The sequence below is a fragment of the Apteryx mantelli genome, chromosome 1 (assembly GCF_036417845.1).
Source record: "Apteryx mantelli isolate bAptMan1 chromosome 1, bAptMan1.hap1, whole genome shotgun sequence".
Taxonomy (NCBI): domain Eukaryota; kingdom Metazoa; phylum Chordata; class Aves; order Apterygiformes; family Apterygidae; genus Apteryx; species Apteryx mantelli.
The window spans coordinates 157153286-157174422 of NC_089978.1; positions in this window are offsets into that span (position 1 = coordinate 157153286).

Below are 21137 nucleotides of genomic sequence, written 5' to 3' on the forward strand. Positions count from 1 at the left end.
CAAGACCTTCGTAAAGCACAATACATCTTTGATGGAAACTCCTGTGGGATGCTATTAGCTTTAACATCGGCTTGATCTAGGCTTTCATGCGCAGGAATTTAACAAAACATGGCATCATCATTTGAGACCTAGACCTGGACTAGTTGTTACCAAAAAATGAATACATCAAAACCCTTTAACAGCCATTTTAAAAGATTTTATACCGATGTCTATGCATGGGAACTACTATGGACAACACTAGGACTTTTTGCCAAATGATATATGAGTGTTCTCCCAAAGGCCTAGTTCCCAACATTAAGTGATGCCATTAGATACTTAGCTTTCATTATCAAAAAGTGAATAAGCAAACAACAGAGAGGGAGTCCTGCTTCTTATTCTCCTGCTTTCAGGGAAAAGTTTGAAAATATGAATGTTAAAAGGCTGTAAAAAAATTCCAAAGTTAATAAAAAGTCTGTGTGTGTGTGTGTGTGTGTGTGTGTGTGAGAGAGAAAATCTGTAACACATACATACATATAAGATATAGATATAAATATTAAAAATTTGAAGCCTGTCGCATGAGGGTTTTGGGGTTTTTTTTTACATTTTTAAGTCTTGGAACTGTCAATATAATGAGAAAGATTTAAGAAAATAGTCATACTTGCATTACCATGTTGTTTTCTTTTGTTTTCTTATCCAGCACATTCCTCACTTCAGTAGTTCCTCTGCATGGGGGGGGTAGAATGCAGATGAAGGTATCTTCCAAAGCAGAATAAATTCTGACCTCATTCAAGCGATCCTGTTTTTAGGCTCGCTTTGCCAAAATTACGGTAGCTATTGCTGGTAATCATTTTGTCTATACAAGTCTTTTGTAGAGTGAGATCATGGGTATGGTCAAACATACTTGGTTCTACTTTGAGGAGCAGGGACAATTGGGGTAGCAGTGTACAATCTACGATTGTACTAGTCTTTGGGCTGATTATTTCTGTTGAGAAATGGATGAAAAATAGAGTCTCTTACTCAGTCTTCTGAGATCCATCAGGAAATTTATGCCTTTTGAAGGCCCCATTGTCTTTTAGTATTATCTATGCAGTGCTTAAAACAAAGGAACACAATCTTGGCTGAGGACTCTAGTCCCTATTGTCCTATTTTTAGTATTAATGATAATAGTATACTCCATTATTGATGAAATGATATTAATGGGCTTGGAGAATCTAAGAAGGGTAGATGTTGTACTTCAGTAGCAATATTCCTGTTTTTTCAGTTTGCTTTTCAACACTACAAGAGATTGCATATACTTCCACTTAAAGCTGTTAAGAATTGTTTTTGCCTCCCCAGGCTATTCATTTTTCAATTATTCCTGCTAAACACTAATATATTGCAAAGTAGACCTTTCCAAACAGTTAGACTGAGATCCCTCTCCCCCTCTGCATCTCCATCCTCTTCAGCATCTTCCTCCCTCTCTTTAAATAAACTGAATCCTTCTCCTTGTCTGAAGGGTGCTAATATAGATCTTATTAGCACAGCATAAATTATGCATATCTAGAAATTGCACCATTGTCAAGGAGTTGAAATCAGCAACGACACAAGATTTGTGTTAGGAACCACTGTTAACTGCCTGAAGGTAGTATGATATTTAATGAAATGTTTGCAATATTTAACAAAATGCTCGTGCTATTGACATAATTTGCCTATTTACATTTCCTCCACGATTCTTTTTTAGGAAGTAGAAAACATGAGGCTTTAACAAGGAATTTGTATGGGTCAATGACCCTGCATTGCTGTTGTTGTCTGAACTCTTTATTAACATGCTTTAGATTTTGATTAACTTTTTTTTTTTTGACATCTGTTTTGTTTCATCTGTCTGGAACAGGAAATGGGGAGCACTTTCATAGTTGGATTGCCTGTCTTTAGTGTCTACAGGTACCATTCATTTTTTGGTTGAAATGTTGTTTTGGAATGTTGTAAAATGATACTCCCTTTAAGTTTCAAATTGTTCCTACAGTGTTGGTCAAATAACTGAGAAACACCTGGTTTTGAAGCATAGTCACAGAACCAGATCACATGTGTAATTCAATGCTCTTTATATGATGTTTTTCCCCTGGTCATTCTGATGATGAAAGAAGTGCTGGAAATTTATGAACACTTGTTTAGCAAGTGTTCTTTAGTTTCATCATGAAATTGATAGGTGAAGATGGGAGAAATCTCTGCAAATGGATACGCTACCTGATCTAGCCAGGAAAAGGTCATCCTTCATGAAGTCCTAGTTTCTTAACAAGAATAACATTTTTCTTCAATCCAGTATGAAGCCTCACAGCTGGAGCTTTGTCCACAGCTTATCTAATACTCAGATTCATTTTGTCAGAAATGCCCAAACCAAACTATAGACAGAGTATGCAGACGTACATACAAATTCTCCTCACCATGAGGCCTATTCTCACCTCTGATTTTCCTCAATGGCACAATAAGCCAGCTGTATAAGTGAGTCAGAAAAACTACCTAACACTGCTAGAAGAACTGATCTTGGGACAGGGTTCAAGGCAAATTTTGCTGGTTTTAGTGCTAATAAAGGAAAAAAATGGTAAATCCATTAGAATTTACACCTTCTTAAGCTGAGATAACAATGTGTTTGGGATACTTAGGGATTACAGGTACTTAGATTCCCTGAATATCAAGCTATAGTCCAAGCTGTCTCAAAACTGTTATTGATTCAAACTCTCTTCTGATTATGACTTCTCAAAATTCAAATCTCACCCACTAAGATTATTGAATATAATTTGAGAAAGGCCAACAATACCATTTTAAACTTTAGGTGCCTTGTTCTTTGGGACAGTTTGAACAGGAAGAGCATTGTATTATGAACCACTTCAGAACTGAGATCACTGTTAGGCTTAAGCTGTCTAAGCAGTGAAGACATTAAAGAAAATGGAAAGCGATTTCCTGTTCCTGTGTACAGAATTACTTGACCAATATTGTGAAAACTCTAACATTCATAACTGTAAAAGTCAACCAAATCTCCAGCTTGAAGAGGTTTCTTGTTTCATACATCTCATTAATACTTACGGTGTGGCACAAGGCTGATTGAACTTCTGGTTTTTGGTCACCATTTCTATGACAAATTTTGGATTAGAAGCTCTGGAAAGGCATTTTTTAATTAACATATAAAGCAGAGTAAGTTAATAACTTCTGTTCAAGGTATGGGTTTTTTGGAATGGGGCAGATTTTTTTTTTACTAATGCTTCAGAGCTACAGCTGAGAGTGGACATATATTATTTCAAGAAAATGAGTTTGAAGGTTGATGAAAATGAAAAAAGAAGGCTTATAACAGTAGTTCAACCTTAAGTATAATTAGTGTTATCTAATTATTGTTAGCAATTCCAGCATATTTCGTCTGAGAACCTAAAGCTTCATAAATATTATTGTATGCTGTAAAAACTGGTGGTAAACCTGGTGGTTAAGAAAAGTTAAATCCAACATTTACTTTTTTTAAATTAATAAGCAAAATGAACACTGAATCTCAGTCTGAGTGACTGAATACTAGCTTGTGTGTGTAGATGCTAACTGGACATTCCTTGCCACCAGAGTGTCATCTCCTACACTTTGCCTTCTCCAATCCCATGACAAATAGCAGTCACACAGCTCAGTCTTTTGTCTTGTGGCTACACTAGACCTCATAAGACTCTCTTATTTGATGATTATGCAAGTAAATGATGGTGGCTGAAGGACTGTGGTGGCTGAGAACTGAGTCAGATTGCTGAACAGTGTTACAGTGTTAAATATAGTTTCCTATGTGCCACACACAGGAAACTACACTAAATGCCCTTGTGGCAGGAAGGTGAAAGATTACTTACCTACTTGCCTGGAAATTGCCTTTGCTTCTTCCAGTCAAGCATGCTACTTCTCCATGGCCACGGTTAGGTAAGCATGAACACAGCTGTACCCTGGAACAGATCATTTTTTAACTGTTGTGTTCAGGTCACACTGAGATAAAACCATTTTGTTGTTGTTGTTGGCTGGTACGCTGATGCTTGAACTTGTGGGGTAAGTAAGTCTGTCTCATCCTGTGGAATGAGCCCCAGACCAGGCTCTGTAATGCTTTGAAACACTATGTTCACTTTAAAATGGATAGAAGAAAAACAAAATGAAATAAAAATGAAAGCCTTCTGAAATCTATTGTTTTAGGGACTCAGAATCAGACTTTTGCCCTCTGTAGATGTGTATCAGTGGAAAGAACGTGGTAGTGCTGCAGGCTGAGTTCTCCTTCTCCTCCCAGTTTCCATTTAAAGGCCCAACACATGTGAGAAGAATAAATCTGTTTCCTATTTTCTGCACAATAGGGATGCAGCTTTTAGCTTCAGGGGGGAAAAAAAGACACAAAGCAAAGTGCATAAGTTCATGAAACAACCCTCAGCACAAGACAGAGTGCAGAAACTAGAAAATCCAATAGGAGACACATAGTGCAATAAAATTTGCCAGATGTGAGGTTAAAGAAGTGGGAGCCAGGGGACTTGCAGGTCTGTTCCTTTTTTCTAGCAGTTATTTCCTGGGTGCCTTTGAGCAAGTGAAAGAAACCTCATTTTAGCTGGCTGTGATGTGTCCAGTCCCTTCTTCTGCAAGTCACATACATTTAGTGTTGACTCAGATTCCCAATATGAGGGCAATAACAGCCTGTTTGTCTATTTATGCTCTCAGTTCTTTACAGCCAGTCTAAAAAAAAAAAAATCTGTATGTATATAACACCAAGGAAGTCCTGGATCTCATTCAGGGTCTTAAATGCAGGGATATGACCCTGAGCAACCTGATCTAACTTCAAAGTTGACCCTGCTTTGAGTGCAGGGTTGGACCTCATCTGCCTGAGTTAGCCTGTGGTTCTATTCTACAGCAATAGAAATTTAGTGTGTGTTTTAATAATCAGATAGATTTGTTGTGAAGGCCTGTCAACATTGTCAAACTGCAGCTTTGAGATCCAGACAGCTTTTTAGAGTTCCTAAAGCTCTTTTGTTGGAAATTACGCATGGTGACTGAGTACATCTATCTTGGGTTCAGCAGGCTCACAAATCCATGTACAACTGGTGTGTAAAAACCCATCTCTCAGATTAAACAGAAGATGCAATTAAGCCTGTTCCTGATGTGAGATATCTAGAAATAACAAGAACAACTTATGAAGGCAATCAGTCACCCAGTCACCCAGTGAGAGCTAACACCCCCATCTACCCCCAAATAACAGTGGATAGAGCAAGTAGAGATTCCTGACTAGAAAGGCTTTGACTAAGTTTCTGTGTTTGGGTAAGAGGCATAAAGCCATCAGAAAATAAGAAAAGCAGTAGCAAATGCAATCTGGGAAGGAGTAAGCAGACAGAGATTCCTCATCACCGCTCCCTGTGGTGGCAGACCTGGAAACTGTGAGAAGAAAACTGTCCCCTGCAACTATGGAGGTCTGCGGTATTCAGCAGAAGAGGATGTTGCATGCACTGTCTATAAACAGACAGCCACCAAAGAACATACTGAATATATAGCATCCGTCTCCTCTCCCATTGAAGCAACACAACAAATGTTGACTATACATGGTGGATACAGAAGCTAACTGAGCTTACCACTTTGAGGAGGAAAAAGCATCAACAGGGTTGCAATAACAGAATGTGTCATACACATTCATACAGGTTAGGAAAAGGTGAAGCAGCAACGGAAAGGTGTAATATGTCTGGGTAAGGCAAAAGTGCAGGTCTGAGACAATTATAACCAAGAATCTCAGTCTGAAAGGAGAAAGTTCATTTCTAACATTAAAAAATTTCACCTCCCCAAGAGGTGACAGGTAGCAAGAATCTGAAGCAGAAAAACTGCCTTTGGCCAGTCACAACGATGGCTCTGAATTATCCACCTTTCTTCAGTGGATTTTTTTAATTAAGTTAAAAAGAAAACACTTTGGGTCCTTGGACCCAAGTCCTTAACATTCAGCTAGTAATTCTTACGGATGTCATTTTTTGGTTGTCTGAGCTAAGACACTGTAAAACAACTGAAATTTAGAAGGCCCTGAGAATCAATAATCTGGAAAGAGTAATGTCACTGTTTTCTAATTTAAAAAAAAAAAAAAGAAAACACTGTGTTGCTTGCTTTTCAAAATCAGAATACAGAAAATTACAGAAGCCTTAAAAACCCTTAAACATTAGGAGGCTGGAGGATAGTAATGTTCCAAATCAAATAGTGCCTAGTAATCCTAATTAGCCCCCATTCTCCTTACCACACATACACACACAGATGTTTAACTTCCAGCTATGAATCTGACTCCCTCATTATTAAAGAGCGGGGGGAGGGGGAAGAAATTTCAAAATGAGCTGCAGAACTCTGCAATGCTGAACTTGGTCTCCTGGGGGAAGGTCACTTTTTAGAGACTGGTGCTGAAAGTACAATTCAGCTTGACTAGAAATCCAGTGCAAGAATTTCAGGGATGAGACTGACTTGTAGAGCCATGCACTCATGTAGCTATAGACACCCTGCTGATATGGTTTTACATTAGTGGACATTTATTTCAATCTACATGCTTAAGTATAAGCCATCTAGTGATTTACCATAACATTAATTATGGTCTCATCTGTGAATATATCCCAAATTTCAGTTCCTCACTGCAACATGAGGTGGCACATAACTGAAAATTAAACTGGACAAGCTCAAGTGAGTGAAAAGACTGTGGAGAACTTCTAATGGTTGTGTTGCATAGAGAAACTGCTAGTTATTCAGTGACCCCTTTTTCTGCTATCGTGTCATTCAGTCAGACGCAACTGATTGTATCTGCCCTTCTGTCTTATATTTGATATAGAGCAGAAGAAGGAAACAAGGACAAAGAGTGAATAGCCAGAGTAATGATGCCTCTAATTTATATGGTGCCTTGCATCCCAATATTGCCTACTTCACAGATGATACTGAGACCCTTTAGCAAAATGCAAATATTGCTGAAGCTAAATATATATTTATTCATAGAGTGAGAAAGACCAGGACTTGTTAGAATATCATTAGTTTTGCCAGCAAAGAAATTTATGTGATACATATATGCATGAACAGAAATAGGCAGATAATCACACCCTATTTTTAACAAAATCCTCAACCTGCTGGCTAATCACGTCAGCAACAGAACCCCCAAAGTCCAGACCCCAAATACTAGCCCAAATCACATAGCATAGCACTGTTTGACTGATGGTGGGCCAGGCTGGATGGGGCTTCAGGAACCAAAATACTATTCAGAGCTACCTTTTTAATCTTACTGATTGATGGCTTCTTAAATCTCTTCTTCATTCTCCTGTCATCCTTTAAAAAAAAAAAAATCTCCAACTACTAGGTATCCTCCACCTCTTGCCCAGCTTACCACAAACATCCACCTGGACTGATCTACGCCCACCATTTGATGGGAAAAACCTTCTGCTTTCCTGTAGCTTCTGCAGAACACTGCATCAGAAAGCTAAATCCTCTCAAAGGAGAGTGAATTACCCTGTTAAGTTTCTTGTCAAGCAATTAGATGCTTTGGTGATGAATGTACAACAGACAGCTGCAGTCAAGCTCCTCTGATACTGCTACTGATTTTTGTTAGAGAGCAAATAGCTATCTAAAAGGTAGCTAGAAAACTCCCTGATTAGGTAGCAAATGGATTATAGATATTAACAAGGCATTGTTTCACCTGGCTTCCTATCAAGTTACAGATTGTCCATCTGAGTCTAAGTCCCAGTGGGTAGTTCCTGTCTGCTGAGTTTAACATCCATTGGATACATAATTTTGATTTTTCTGGTTCTTGGGCTTCACAACTCACCTTCCTACCTGTGGGATTGCTTGTCTTTATGCATGAGAGCAGCAGCATCTTTTGTCCTTATTTTCTTTCTCTGTTAGGATCCATGCAGTTGGCACACTCACAGATTAGTGTGACAAGAACACATGCTCATCTAGTGCCACCTAAGAGTATGGATAGATGGGGTAGGAGAAGAAGGAGAGACACTCTGAAAGTTTCCTTACCCTGTGGTATGCCTGCTGTGAACTAGTATGGCTGCAAATATATTTCACACATATCAGTATCAACATTTCAACAAGGAAATATGAAATGCAAACCCTACTCCAGAAATTATGGGACCACTTCCAGTATTGACCTATTTTTAAACCTAACAACCTTGACAACATCTTACAAGCATCACTACCCAGTTTAAAAGATCCCTTGTGAGAGTGTACTGCAGTTTTACTGCAGGGAAATACTGAAGTCACTTGGCTGCAGTGAAACTGCAGGAGATTTTTTTTTAAAACAAAGCAAATCATTCCCATCAGGATTAATTTTTTTCTCCTGAGAATGGATTTTTTTTTTCATTGCAGTTTCATTCCTAGTGTGGAAGGCTTAGCTTTTTTAAGAAACTGTTTAAGGTTGTTACATTTCATGTGTAAAGGAAGGTTGTATGAGAAAGTAGATTCTCCACTTAAGAAAGTGCATTAGCCTGTGAAAAAGATATACATACATATATGTATATAAACAAGAGCAAGAATATTGCCAGCTTTATGAAAGATTTTGCTAGACAAGTCAACTAGAAACCAGCCTTGAAACAGCTAAAGTAGCTGAACTGATGAGGAACAGGGGCACTTTACAATGGATGGATGAAGCAACAGTTGGACGCTCTTTATAACTACATACATGTGCAAGGCTACACATGCTCAAGAATTTAGAATGCAGACTTGGTAGGATGTCAAACCGTACTGTCATTTTTTAAACATACCGCAGAGCATCTCTGCCTGCAGGTGGTGAGGCACCTCCAGATGTTGCTGTGAGCGCAGCTCTGAACATACCAAAACCCACCTCTTCTCCAAGGACATTCCCAGAGAGCAGCTGGCAGCCATTTGGCGCAGCTTGTTGCTGCAAAGGACCCCAAAAAGAGTTGTGCTTTGTCCCACAGTGCTTATAAGAGATGAAGCCATGCCTGGTAATGCTTTCTTGCTCTGCAAAGGGACCCAGTGTAATACACAGTCAAACTAAATCCTCATCCAACTCCAACTAGTCTTGCACAGCCAGAACAGTTAGTTAGTCTTTTTAGTACTATTATTTTTAATAATAATATTCTTAGGCTGTCTGAGACAGCAGGAAAAGGGGGTTTAAGATATCCTTTAAAAGAGACAAGTACACAGCTGGCTGCTGGCAGCAGTGGTGAGCATCAAAGGGCTTGGAGTGGAGGAGAGAGCCAAGGCCATGTGCTACGGAGGAGTTTTTGTGGCAGGCGCTGCCCCAGGGACACAGACAAAGGAAACATCACAAAATGATTCAGAAATACATTTTCATGATGGGAAAACAGAGACAAGGGAACTGTTAGAAAATATGTGCTTGCACAAGAGAGAGACTACATGATTCTTGGTGTCTTAAACAGCACAGAAGCTCCCAAGCAGAGCAGGGAGGGCAGCTGTTGAAGACCAGAAAGCAAGCAATGGCCATGACAGAAACTTCTTCAACCACACACAGCTAGGCAGAAACAAACAGAGCCCTTATACACTCAGGGGTTGGTTCAAAACAGTGTGAAACTGAGAACCTAAACTAAATTGGCAGTGAATCAGAGTGCACTGGGAAATGCTCTTGAGAAGCATAGATAAGACCCTGAGGTGACCCGCATGCCTATGTGACAGTCCGATAATCTCTACTGGATCTCTCCTGCACACACTGAATGCTGTGCTGAATGCCAGGCACTTAGTAAGAGACTGAGATTTCACCAGGAATATTAATGGCATCATTAGCTTTTTATGTTACCTTGAGTCTGGAGTTGGTTTATCCAAAGGCCTAACACTCCCTTCCTGGCGCGCGCGTGCACACACACACACACGCACACACACACACACACACAAATTTTGGCCCTTGCATCCTTTCCCTCCAATCTCCCCCCAACTCTTCACAGCTTTTGAGTCACAACAGTTTTATAGCTCTGCCAGCAGCAGCAACCCAGCTCCACTGGCAAATAACACAAGGGAACTCAGCCCAGCCAAGGCATGCGCTTCTTCACTTTTATTCTGTACATTTCCACACAAGTCACAATACAGAAAAAGTGTCCAAAAGGAACAGTAACCAGCTCTTTCACTGTATACAGTTTTCTGCTTTTGCCTCAGTTTAAAATCTCCTTGTTTAGCAACACAGTGATCAAGATACTTTGTATAAATAGGAAATGCAAGAAAATCAGGGAAGAAAATACTTTCTCACTTTGTTACAAAAAAACCTCCCCCTTCCTGTAGCCCCTTTCCCCTCCACAGCTGATTACCTGGACCCTGATTCTCTGTTAAACATAGCTTCATTTCATGGGTGCTGCTGCAAACCTCTGCTTCCTTTTGCCAGCTGGCAACCTCATGATGCACAGCTCCGGAGTGTTATGAGTGGGGTCAGGCAGCATAAAAGAGCCCTTTGTGGTGTTATTACAACTCCTGGAACGTATGTGGGTTCAGATAATAGGATGTGTACAAATACTAGAACTCTGGATGCCCAAGAAATGTTGGCTGAACACGTGTATTTATTATTTGGCTTTACCGTTCTATACAGGGGACTAAACACATTATTGAGTGGTCTAGGTTCTGATCTCTCACACCTTGGTTCATCTGGAATGAATTCAGTGTAGAGGAGATCAGAATCTGTCCTTTATCCTTTCCCCACCAACTCCAGGAAGCAGCCAGTGAACATCCACTATATTGCCTGGTGGAAACTCAGCCCTTCCATCACAAGCCTGTTCATCACCATCCCTCCTGACAATGACTTCTTTGTAAACCTCACAGCATTTTACACTGGCTTAGCCTTCTTCCTTTCTGCAGGAGACATCCCCAGTTCTCTAACTTCCCTAACAGCAAAGAGCCCTCATTCTTCACCAGTTTTCATCACTCATTTGCCAAGTGGCCAGAGCAGATGTTAGTGTGAAGGCGGGAGAGTCTGCTCCCACATTTGTTCTACTTCCTTCCCCAGAAACCTTTTGCATCAACAGACTCCAGTGGTGATTCCTGGGCTGTTGAAGAAGTGATACCTCAATGGAAACAGAAGGAAGGACTTTCTGGACAGGCCTTCCAAAATGAAACAGTCTGTGCTCAATGAATTCAATATGATGGAACACAACTGCCCTAAAATTGAGCAAAATACTATCTTCTGGAGCTTGGGCAATCACCTAAATGCCTTTATTCACTGGAAATGTCACTGAGTTAACATTTTTAATATGAGATAGTTCAAACATTGCAATCAAGCATGAAAAGTGCAAATCAGCTCATTAGAAACTTGTCATTCCCCCAGCACTCTTTACTGTCTCAAATAAAGTCAGCTAAACCAAAAAGAAAAGCATGGGCTACTCCTGTCTTCCTTCAAAAAGTGGTTCAAAAAGAAGCATGATATTAAATGGGAGCAACAGTACAAGGCATAATGAAACACTGATGAATGGTTAATATATAGCACTTTTCAGCCACACAGTGCAAAGCACCTTACCTAGGGGGTTGATATTATCCCTGCTTTACAGATAAGGAAACTGTGGCACAGTGAGGTTAAATGACTTGCCCAATACTGTCACTAAATAACAGAGATAGAAATAAAACTGCAACCCTTTGACTTGCTGCCCTCTGCTCTATCCCTTTGACCACATTACCTCCAGAAAGACACGCTGGTTAATTATTACATGCAGCAAGTGCTTTCCCTGTTCCGTGACATAACCATATAACACATGGTTAGACTTGCAAGCTATCATGAGGCAGAAGCATATTATTGAACATGATGATCAATTTTTTGCACAACCTCCATGTTTTGTAATAAAATAACAAGTCAGTTCTTGCTCAGGAAAAATCCCCATTGAGCTACCAGTGACAGTCTCATAAACCATCTTCAACCATTATGTGCATTGCATTTTCATTAGCATGCACTTGCAGCTCGATGAATCCATAAGAAAATCATGTCTGCCCACAATGCATCATGGTTATTTTGAGTGAAAGGCTGCAAAGTCATAACTGCTCTGAAAGCTGTGCAGAAGCAAAGTAGGAATAACAGTGGCACAAAACGAAGGCATGTAGTTTGTAGCAAAATGTTCTGCTCACTGACTCAGAGAGGACCTGAAACTTCCATGGACTGCCAGAAGGTTTGTGTGGGAGATGCAGAATACAAGTCCTCAGCTACAGCATTGGCTAGACTTTCCAAAATCTTTCAAAAGCATCCTGCTTCCAAAAAGCCAACTGCATCCAAAATGACTGGTGTAGGGTTTACAGTACAGAATAATACAGACATAAGAAAAATAACCTTCACTTCCCACTGTGAAAGCACGCTTCACCTCGCAGAGCTTCCTACAGGGAAAAGGCTGGTAGTTATATTCCACCTTCCCTTCTCCAAGGCACTACACCCTCACAGGGCAACAGCCAAAGTTGGCAACTTCTGAGTCCATTTGGAAAGGGATTTTAACCTTTGACTATTTTGTTTATCAACAGAGTTGCAGGACATGGAGCAGATGAGGGGAAATAGCAGCTACATGGCACGCATTACAAAGGGCAATCCCATGCTGGCAGCTGCAAGAGGAAACAGGTAGGAATCACCATTGCCACTGGGGTCCCCTCCCCTGGCACGAGAAAGGGTAACAAATTGGATGCAAAGAGCTTGGGAGAGCCCTTAAGAAAGGAAGGCAACTTCTACAGGCTTACCAATATCCCCCTTTATTTTACACTAGGCCTGGAACAGGCTGGAGTGTTTCGATTACGGAGCCTCCAAAGAGATGTTGTTTTTGCCAGTAATGGGATGTATGGATCTCCCTGCACATACAAGGCACCCCCATTCCCTTTCCCTAGATCTGTGAGGTGCAGCAATAAGCTAGAGAGAGACAAAGCTCCCAGGAGCTGCTTAGTGCTTTGAAGACTCAGCCACTAATTTGCTTCTCCCAAAGCTGTTGTGTGATCAAAGGAGGCAGATGGAAGAGAATCATTCTGCAGTGACATGCAAATGGAACCAAAAAAAAAAACCTGATAAGCTTCTGCCATCTCCCTGTGATTTTTGTGATACATGCGGTGCACAAAACACTACGATAGCAAGGCCAGTCATTTCACAGTAGAGAACAGCACAGTCACTCACCAATGGGAAGCAGCTGCCACATCTTGCGAGCACGACACAGAGCAACAGAATCACATTTGCCTTGGCAAAAATTATTTGACAGGAAAATGGTGAAGGGAAGGAATGTGACAGTAGACAAAAAAAAAAAGTGTTTCTTTTTTCTACTGAAATTAAAACTGAGCCTAGAATGGTCATAATTAACCCCTCAGGTGCAAATTATCCAAGTCTGTCATGCTTCCAATCTCCTTAGCCCTCAGACATTGCAGCTACCCACAGAGGTCCCTTTAATGCCACATGTCCACATCTGGTACAGCAGAATTACAACATTCCCTGCCCACAGCTGGGCATGGTTGGAGGAGATCCAATTGCCTGTGACTGTGGTCAAGCAAAAGTGCACCGGAGGGAAGCACCTGAGCAGGACAAAATAAGCCAGCAGACCTTTCCAGTCACAATCAAGCTAGAACGAGCAAGGGAAGAAAGAAATAAGCACAGGGAAAAGACCTGAATGAGGTGGGACTGAAAAGGACATAGCAGAAAAGGCAAGGAAAAGCAAAGAGCAGCCAAAATGATTTTAAATCAAATTTAAATGAAATTATGTTCCATTTTTTCCCTGCCATTAGCTGCCAGAAAACTCAAATTTTAATTAGCTCGGAAATTAATGTACTGCATGCTATGGAGATAGGGACACTATTACAGTAGTGCAAGACCAAATGAATCCTCTCCCATTAGAAGAAAACAACTGGCAACTGCACCCACCTATTAAAACAAACACATCAAGAACAGTTTTTCCATTCTGATCAAAAAAGAAAAAACCAAAACTGTTCCTAGGAAAGGGGCCAAAGCAGGGGGACAGGAGACAGAAGACAGCTATTTATTTTGAGGTGGCATTGTTTCCATTCGTTTGGAAGGAATACCTCTGGCATGGCTAAGGAGCAGGAAGAGATGTCATTGCACAGTTTTCGGCTCCTGCCTTGCTTTGCCAAGCTCCGAGGAGTTGCAAACAAGAATCCTGTTCCCCATCAGCGTGTGTGGGGATCCCTGGGGGTAGCCCCCAGGAGCCCCATACAGAGTGATAACATAAAGAATAGGAGCAGTGAGCTTGGAGAAGAAATGCACCCATTTCACTTTATTAAAAGTGGACACATTTAATTGTGGTACGAAATTACTCAGTACAGTGATATTCAATAGCTAGCATTACAACTCCCTGCCCAGAAATAACAATACTTATGGAATCCACTCTGCAGGTCTCCCATTCCTAGGGGCAAGCATAACTTTACTTTTCTAGTCTTGCATTCTCCTTCTATTTTTTGTGTCAATGTCCTACAAGGGGGGGAAAAAAATCCTAGAAAAAATGGGACTGTCCATTAGAGCCTAATTAGCCAGGCAGAAATTGCCCATGTCTGTTGCATCCAGCTCAAGAGCTTCTTGTTCTTCTCCATATCTACAAACTTAACAGGTTCCTACAGTTCCTAGATGGGGCCTGGATTCTTGTATATCTGTAGGAACAGGAATTGCTTTCTCCCTCTGCTTGGCCACAGACTGAGGAGAAAAGCAATAACCGAAGGTCATTAAGGCAGTTGGAACCAGAAGGCCGTTTTGTTCATTAAAATAAAGTGTAAGGCTATGAAACGGATTGCTACCATAGTTCGTGCATTAATAGTTGAATAATTGCTGCAGTGCTTGTCATAACAGAGCACTGGATTGCCACCGTGTGCACTTCGCTTACTCATCAAGCGGCCTCCTAGACAGGGACTAATTGAAGAGCCAGGTGTTACACTTTGTCAGCAAAAGGAGGCTGGCTGTAAATGAAGCAATTACATATGTAGTACTATATTGCTAAAAGAAAGAGTGCTTATTCTCTCATTTCAAAATGTTGCAGCTTCTATGCACTTTGTATTTGAAAGCTGGATCTGTTAACATATTGGGGAACTCTGAAATAGCTTTCCCAAATCAGGATTCTGTCTCTAGATGATGGCAAAATGATAGAAGCCAATTGTTGAGGAAAATATGCCTTTTTAAGCTTCTACTCTCTATCTTTTCCCATATGGGTGTTTTAAGAGAATCACTACCTTCTCAGGTTCCCAAAATTTCTTTCATGGAGGGGACACAGTAGCATAAGCTGACAGATTTTAAAAGGCTAAGCATGAAATTATTTCCTTAATTACAGATGTGCTTTTGTTGCAAGGCAGCCTCCAATATAGACTCTAGGAAATGCCAAGTGCTACATCAGAATGACAACTTTTCAACTCCAGCTCCCTTTCTTCCCCACTCTGTTGGTAACCGGATACATGTGTACTGCGTAGGATAGATTGTCGTCATCTTCTTTTTTTTTTTAAGCAGTCTGAGAAACAAGAACCTGCAGCCTGGGCTGGAATGTGGCACCTAATAAATAAGGTAGGAGACAAGATGCACTCTGATGGCTGAATACAGTAAGGTTATTCAGCACTAAGCCTGCCTAAACACTGAAGTCAAAGGTAATGAATTTACTGGCATGATCAAGGCCTGAGGGAGGGAATTTTCCCCTTTTGCAGCAGTGGCACCATGCAGAGGCCAGGAAATCCCTTGGCCAAGGGCAGGGGGAGGTAAGCCTGACTCCAGTGCATGTGTACAGGGGACAGGAGAGCACTACTCTCTGTGGACACCCTTACAAGCAGCGGTGTTGGCAACATGCTGGAAAGAGAAAGGGAGTCTCCTGAGCTCCAGTACCTACAGAGGATCTCTGGCGAGGCAGTCCAGAGAAGCATGATACCATAGCACAACATAACAGTACATGTAACTGCAGTCTGACTTGACTACTGGGTAGTTCATTGCTCTCAAGCCAGTTTCAAACAGAATTGAATGTGAGAAACTGCCCAGGTGCTTAGCCTACTTCCAGGCAGCTTTTGCGGCCTAAGCTGAGCGCTGAGCTGCTGGCATTCAGCTGCTGCGGGTACCTGATATAACCACACGTGTCTGCACTGGTGTCTCCTCAGCAAAGGCTGGGACATCCTGAGCCCTCTGTTTGCCCCAACAGCTGGGCACAGGGCTCGGTTATAGCTCCTATTGAGGCATTTCCACAGTCCAGCCATGCACTGCATCCTGCCCTCCCAAGAGGAGTTGAAGTGCTGAAGCTCAAGTCGCTTCCTCCCACGTAAAATTCTCGTCTTCACCAATATGCTGACAAGTCAGTTTTGGCATATTACTGAGTCTCTGTTGCAATCAGCAGAGTGTGGCAGGCAGCTTCTGGGATTTTAAAGCTGTAACTATAGACTATTAGGAAAAAGAGTTGCCTACTTTGTTGCTAAGAAATCAAAATGAAAAGATTTGTACCACAGTGAACCCTGTAATATTGTCTTGTAGCTTCAGAGGCATCCAGAAAAAGGCACAGGTTTATGATAAACTGTTTCCAGGACTGCTGAAATAACTGCAGATACTCACATTTGATGCTTTTGACTAACTAGGAAGCAAATAACCAATGTCATTTTGGCTCAGGTTCAGAGAGGAAAATAAAGGGAGGGAAGCATAGTGGCTGATGAATGGAAAAGAACAGATATAATGGAGAAAGAAATGTTATTTTCTATGTGGTAGAAGAGCTCTTACACAAAACCTTAAACACCATTCTTACAAAGTACTCATCCATGTATGTTATTCTGACATAAGAGAGGCAAAAAATGGGGGAAGGAAAATGACAGACCTCAAATGGGTCAGCACGAGGAACTGTTTCCTTACTGTAGTAAATGAAGTGCAACGACAGAATTGTCCTTGGAGTGTTTTCAAGGCATCCAAATTTCTAGCATGTCCATACATTGCTTGAGTACCATCAAACCCCCAGCAAGCCTAAGGCTACCAGTGTACCTTGCCCATTTCATAGCTTTTGCCAGGAGCCAGATCTTCTCAACATACTTTTGATACACTGGAAGCATCAACACGTAAGCACACCCCCAAGCAGGTATCTGGGATGGCTGGAAAGAAAATAGCAGCTGCCTTCTAGGTGAGACTGTGCATTAGCGTCTTTCATTACCATGCACATCACTATCACAGCAAAGACAAAGACAAAAATGAGCAAAAGAGGCCATTAAATACTACTTAAACAAACGCTCCCACTGCTGCACCACCAGGGAAACCATCTGTCCATCCACAACAGTGCCAGCTCTGCACATACAACTGGGAAGATCAAGGGCAACAAAACATCAATTTTGTTCTATTTTCTTTAGGCTTATGGTGTTTCCACGAGACAGTCCTTATGTATCAGAGGACATCTCATGTAGTCAGAGTCCAGCCTACAGCACCATGAGTTGATACTGAGCAACTCCATTGCTGCTGGGGAAAAGCAAGGGTGACAGGTGTCAGTAAAAACATCTACACAGAGACATCTTAATGCACAACAACACAGACAAGCCATCACATGAAATGGTGAAAGAGCCACTGGAGTCCAAGGCCCATTTTGTAAGCCAGTGCAAAATTTGCCTTGAACTCCTGCCTTACATGAGTCACTCAGCCTCACATCTCACAACACTGCCTCAGGGATGCTATAGTTATTGAGAAACATATGACCTTGTCATGTCTTGAATAACACATAAAGATATCTCTAACATTGAAATATGAAATAATACATGTAACTGATACTATTAAATAACAAAAGTAAGTTTATTTTATCACCATTATAAATATTTTCTTTCTCTCCATTTAACTTTAAAATGAGTCAAAGTAGTACAATGGAACAATTCAGGAGCTCCTCAGTTCTACTGAAAAGGATCCCCTTTAATAACAAATTAAGATGGAACATGATACTTTGTCAGTCCAGCAACCCCAGTAGCTGAGCATCCCTAGGTACTTTTGTCATTCAAATGCAACAGTTCTAAAAGTGTGTGTGCATATGTGTATGTGAGTCTATATATACACACATTTGTATATTTATAAATATATATATATAGCAACACACACACACACACTCATCCACAGCATTGATACTTCTAGCAAATCAAAATGTTTAATGTAATTTAAGTGAGTTCCCCACTGCACACTGGAATTTGGGCACAGCACAGAGCAGACACAATGATACTGTACTAACCTAGAGCCCAAGTGCTCAGAGATTCAATACGTACGTGTCACCTGTAACTGGTGCTGAGTCTGCCTGCTTCTGGTGGCTGTCCAGCATCGAGAATCCCAGGGTACTTTGAAAGGAGTAAGAAATAATCCTGCGGTGGCCCCAAACTCCTTCCCTCAATGAACCAAGTTCTGATATCCCAGGCTGTATGTGAGCCATTGCAGAAAACAATATATGCTTTGTTACCTACACAAATACACTGCCAGTATCTAAAGGTATCACTTGTGAAGTGCTTTGGAACACCTTGAATATTAAAATGCACTTCATGCAGCCAGGTCCTGTCCTATCTCCAGTGCAGGATTTTCTTTTCATCATACAGTAATGCCTCCCACTGAGTACACAGAGCAGGAAACTTTCCAGAAGCACAACAGTCTCCCTCTAATCATAGCATCATATTCCAGCTGTGGGGGAAAAGGCAGGCCAGATTCTCGCGAGTGACCCAGCTCCGCTAAGGAGCCTGGGTGGCTCCAGGAGCTCGGCTCTCCCCATTCCTGCCACGCTGCTCCCCAGCACAGGGGCTCTCTTTGCTGACCAAGAGCCACCAGAGCCAGTCCCACACAGGCCACGCCACAGGCAGGAGGAACGGATCACTGAGGAGAGGAGTACTGGGACAGAGTGGGACCAGACCCTGCTCTGTTGTAATTATTTACCTGTGGCCCTCTGGAAGTTATCTGCGATTAGAGCAAACCTTTGATCATTCTACCTATTTTGGGGGACTTGAGGATCAGGGAGCTACAAGGGGCTCACTGGCCGTCCTCAACTCAGACACCAGTTTGGCCTCAGCACAGGAGAGAACCCAGCCCATGGTATCATTGAAGCTTCCTCCATTACTCACATCGGTAACACAAACCAAAAAGATACAACTGATGCTAATGTAATTCTTATTTTTAGTAAAATATACAGAAATATTTCAGTGCATCTTTCCTCACAGCTGGTAAATGATGTAAGGCGTACCATGAAACCACAGCATGAGGACCTTCCCTATGGAAATTTCACATACATCAAAATTGTACTCTGATTTTTTATTTTAATAATCGCCAAATTCTGTTCTAATGTATACACAAACTGCCCTTCACAACAAACCCCTGGATGATTATCAAGGGAAGGATTTTGGCTTTCATATTTTATTTTTTAAAACAAGAAAGGTAAAATAAAGATAGAAAATAAGACAAAATACATTTCACATCGCCATTGATCTATAAATTACAAATATATATAGTTTCCTTCCAGAGGAAGAAATACTAAAGAAATATTTTGCTCATATCAGATGAACTTTTGAAAACAGAAAAAATTAAAAAATATAATTTTTTCAGCTCCTCCCTCTCTGCCATAACAATCACTCTGTCAAAAAAAAAAAAAAAAAAAATCAAAGGAAAGGAAGGAATCTCATTCAATTCATTTCCACAACTGCTACCAGGGAAGAAAAACTTATCTGAATAATAACCTGAGTTATTTTCATGTGTTCCAAACTGCATGTAATCCTGATATCACCATCTACCAGAAACCTACACCTAGCAATAAACGTGAAAACAAAACACCAGTGGATCTTTCAAAACAAACAACAAAGCAAAATTCAAAACTCTATTGCAAGAATTATGCCAGGAATGGCCCTTGAGAGTCTTCATGAGGATTGGTCAGACTAAGTGGAAGCTCTGCTATTTCTGGCAGCTGAATTGTCTTTAGTGATGGAAAACCTGAAGATGAACATTTTGTGTATGTCTGTATGTGTGTGTTTGCTTTTTCTTCTTCTGTGGTTATAATCTGTGAGGTAAGACAGAGAACAGACAAATACAGAAGACATGGCTGGCCTTTACAGCAGCTAAGCAATTTAAGTTTCCAAGCTTATGGTGAGCAATGAAACAAAGAGTTGCCACTTGTTCCTTTCCAATGGGACAGCCTCTCTTTAAAACTTTGGTCCAATTCCCTTGTGGAATTGAACAGTTAGCATGTCCAGCCGGAGGAGTTTTTCTGTTACAATATGACCAGGTGCTCATTCTATTGTTCATGGCAGCAAGCCTATACCGTCAGCTGATGTTCTAGATTTGCTGCCTGTGCCTGGCAGGAACTCAAAGGGGACTGGGTTAATAAGTCAGTCAGTTGTAACTCCCTTTGTCTTGCACTGATCTCTCCTCAGCTTAAAACCCATCTTGCTGGAAGTAAAAAATAGATATAAACTTTTAGACAGACCTGAGACCTGAGTGGAACCAGTCTGTTGCGCAACAGTGATGTAAGAAACCTTTACTGGTAACTTTCTGCTCTGTCATACAACATGGATTATCCCATATAGCTTCTTTCCATTCAAATGATTGCCTCAAGAGGAAACCGTAACGATATACCCAGCAACAATGAGGAGGTTAGCTTTTGTTACTGCTATAAATCTGTACCCCGCACCCCAGAAAACAAGGCAATAGAGAGAATACTTTCCAAAAGTGAGAAAACTCCCTGGTGATTGAACATTGAGGAACCAGCTTCCGAGGGAACAGTAAGGGAGAGAACTCAGCAGGCACAAATGTCATTTTTTCCTAAGGGCATCCAGAGCTCCTCAAATTTTTTGCTACTGCCTGACCATTTGTGGAGACTTAACACAGAGATAACAGGTATATTTAACTGATGACAAGTGAGGGAAATGGGAGAGTGAAAGGAATGCAGGATACCATAGGAATGGAGGAGGGCCTGGTTGGATGCTTTAATGTCCCAGTTAGTTTGGTTTCCCCACACTCCCTTTTCTCTTTCCTTTGTTTAATAAATTGTACAGATGAACATGGGAGAAGTTCATGCTACTTGCTGGAAGCAATAAAGGTAAATTTCCGTGGCCCATGGATTCCACAGACCTTTGAGTGTCCCGCCTCATCCATCATGGGCTAACATAAGGAACCTAACTGTTCCGTGGCAAGACTCAGTAGCCCTTAGAAACTGGTGGCACGTCCTCAGATATTTTCCATGACAGCGAGAGACACATTGATTCCATCAGCTTCTTCCTCACACGACACCTGAGTGCCTCACGTGCAGCCTTTTTATTTCCAAGGG